General features: G+C 40.2%; 1 pseudogene; it reads right to left on the bottom strand.

Moving 5' to 3' along the window:
• Positions 1-3,175: 3,175 nt before the first annotated feature.
• Positions 3,176-3,332, bottom strand: LOC118620603 (annotated as a pseudogene).
• Positions 3,333-3,549: the final 217 nt, after the last annotated feature.

The following is a 3,549-nucleotide window of genomic DNA, read 5'->3' on the forward strand; positions in this document are numbered from 1 at the left end:
CCTTGGGTTGTCTCTCCTGGACTGTAACATCTACCCTATGAGTGAACTAGCCCAAGGCAACCAGGGCCCCAATATCTTAGCTTGCCATCGCCCAACATGGGGGCTGAGGGAAGTCGGGGACCCTCAGACTTAGTGGCACTCACTCGATATTAAGCCTCTACAACATGAACTGTGGAAAGGAGATAAAAAATGTTGGCTACCTGTACCTCCCACGCTGACACCCTAGCCCTTGATGGGGAGCTTTGGGAAGAGGGCACCCGGTCTCCTTGGCCACACTCTCTTAGACTAGAGCCTCTTTCATGCTGAGGTGGTGGGGCGGGGCAGCGTCATGATGCACGTGCGCAGACTCACTGTCTCTAGAGAGATTTAGTAGACTTTCTTTGTTGACTTAATGTTTGTCACTTGCTATAGGGTTCCACAGACTTGAAAGAGTTGGTTTTTTAATAGGTTTCACCGGTTATGGTTATTTAATGGGGAGAGGATGCTTGAAGATCCTCATACACCATTCTGGAAACTGTCCCTAAGTATAATTACATACACACACACACACACACACACACACACACACACACTCAAGGATATTTTTCCATTTTTGTTCAGATAGAGTGGGAGGGAGAGAGAGGATGAGAGGGAGAGAGCGAGAAACATTGATGTGAGAGAGACACATCGACTGGTTGCCTCCCACACGACCCCAACCAGCGCCGGGGACAAACCACAATGGAGGTACATACCCTTGGCCCGAACCAAACCCGGGACCCTCTGGTCTGCAGGCCAACACTCTAACCACTGAACCAAACTGGCCAGGGCCCAAAGTTCATATTTTTAACCACTGGAAAAAAAAATGTTGCTCACAATATTTTTTATGTTATCCAAAATTGATCACCATTCGGGCACACTAAAATAATTCAGTGAGTGTTTTTTTTATAGGCGCTTTGTTTGATTAATGCCTGTCTCATTGTGGTTTCTCTCATACTGACTTACAATACCACTAAACACAATCAATGGCTTTATGTGGAGAAAAATAAAAGTAAAAGCAGTTCAATCGTTGGAATTTATAACAATTACACTTATCCAGGTTTCAACGGGTAATCATAATAACAGCCCACAATGGCAAGAAATCCAAATCTATCATTCTATGATAAAAACAACAACAACAACGTTATTTTGGATTAATAGCATATATCTTTGGGCACAGGATTTTTTTTTCTTTAATGAAAATACAATACAAACATATATAGGATTTTATCGTCCATACCAAAAACCAGCAATTCATAATGAATTGGTTTTATTAGAAAATCAACAAGTATCTATTAGTCCCTATCATGTACTCAGCAACATGCTTCAGGAGAGAACACAGGGATTATTAAGTATAACTCTACTTTCAGGGATATAACCTAATTGAGGAGAAAATACAAATGTGTATTTCAGGGGGGAAAAGGTCGTACTGTTGATTTCTATTATGTTTTTCGTTTTTTCCTTTCCAAACCAACCATCTCAAACTCTGAAGGCAATATACCTTTCTCCTTTTCAGACAAACGAGCTTGCTTCCTGCCTTAGCCTGGGTTCCCCTGAAGCAAAGTTCAAGACCAGGCCATGTATGTACACAGTCAAATGTAGAGATAACAGAAAGGGGAGAGAAAAATGAGAAATGGGGGGAAAAAATGTGGGACTACATTATAGAGTTCACGTCTGTGGGCAACTGAGACCTGCCCCTGCCTTTGACCTTCTCAGAACTGTCTACCTGTAACTGAATATGAACATGTTTTTCTCTGCTTCCCAGCCTTGTCTCAGAATATCATGCGACTCTGCATATTCAAGTCCAATGGAGCATCTTGAGTTTCTGTATGCTATCTTTCTCACCGCAGATAATTACTCACTCGTCCCTATTCTCAAATCTCCCTTTCTCTTTTCTTGTTCCTTAGTTACTTTTTAACTGTAACTAATCCTTCCTGTATCAATTTAAACACTCCTTAACCCTGAGATGCCAGCTCCAAATTAAAGTGTGCTTTGATGGCACCAGACACTCTTTTTAAAAGAATATATCCAGTTGAGATTATATATTTATTTACATGATTGTTATGAATACATCCCTGCTCCATTAAACTGTTAGATACAAAGGGTATTGTCATTATTTTGTTTGTGTACATCTTTGTATCCTAGACACATCCAGTGCCTGTCATGTAGTCATAACTCAGCAAATACTGGAGGAAGAAAAGAAAACATGAAACTATAAACACTTAGATATTCAAGGTACACTTGTAAGTATAAATAAACTGGAACTTTAAGGGAGGTTGATATACAAACAAATAAAATGAAATCACTTTATGTTGGGGATTAATAGATTAGCAAATATAAAAACTCAGAAATGAATATGCCATGTATAAAATACATGAGGTGATAAAACCTGGAAATAAAGCTAACTATTGATTCATAGTAAACTTGAATAGGTAGAAACAGATCATTTTAAAAACCCCTCAAAAGTCTGAACATCCTTGGAATAGCTTTCTGTATGCATAACTTCTCTAGGATTCTAATCAAGAGAGAGGGATCATTAAAGTAGCCATGAATAAGAATGTATAATCAAATAATACAGAAAAAGTAGAGAAAAAAATAGTAAAAGGGAAGGCAGGTGGCAGGGTCTTGAGTTATGTGTGTAGGGTTGTGGTGGTCAGTTCGGGGGTATAAACCACAGAGAAAATCAAGGGGCATTTCTGATAGATTTCCCCATATCAGAAGGAAAAAATGAAGGATAAAGAAAATAAAAGGTAAATTGCATATGGTTTCAGGAAGGTTTACTCTGGGAGAATAAAAATTGCCAATTTTAGGAGTCCTTCCAATGGGAAAAAAAAAAAAAAAAAAACTTTGAAGAGAAGCAGAGAGAAAGAAACAAAAATTAACTTGTTACCAAACAGACTGAAAGCACAGAGAAAATGAACATGCAGTCAGTCCAAAGCCGGGTCATTCCCTGTGAGTTCACATCCCTCTGAACACCAGGAAACAGGTGTGAGCATTAAGTCACCTCAGGTAAGAGGGACACAGGTAGGCTGACAATGGCCACAACGTCTTCACAGCTCCTCTCTTCGGGAGGGGACCTTGGTCTTCCCAGGCCTGGCATCTTGACAGGCGTGGTGACTCGTTCAGAGTAATTAAATGAGGTAAAACTGCAATTGTTTAACTGTGTGTCCAGGGCATGAACCAGGCATGGGCACAGACCAAAACCCAAGCTGGGATAAACAAGGAGTTATTTTGTCCCTGGCTGATATAAAATAATTATTAACTTCTTCTTCTTTTTCTTTTTTTTTTTTTTCTTTTCTTTATTGATTTTAAAGAGAGAGGAAGTGAGAGGGAGAGGGAGATAGAAACATCGATGAGAGAGAACACTGACTGGCTGCCTCCTGCATGCCCCACACTGGGGATCAGGCCCACAACCTGGGCATGTGTCCTGACCGGGAATTGAACCAGTGACCTCTTGGTGCATGGGTCAACGTTCAACCACTGAGCCATACCGGCTGGACCTTCTTCTTATATTTTTTAATGTTTTCATTGATT

Source organism: Molossus molossus, unplaced genomic scaffold, assembly GCF_014108415.1.
Source record: "Molossus molossus isolate mMolMol1 unplaced genomic scaffold, mMolMol1.p scaffold_m16_p_7, whole genome shotgun sequence".
In the NCBI taxonomy this organism is placed as follows: domain Eukaryota; kingdom Metazoa; phylum Chordata; class Mammalia; order Chiroptera; family Molossidae; genus Molossus; species Molossus molossus.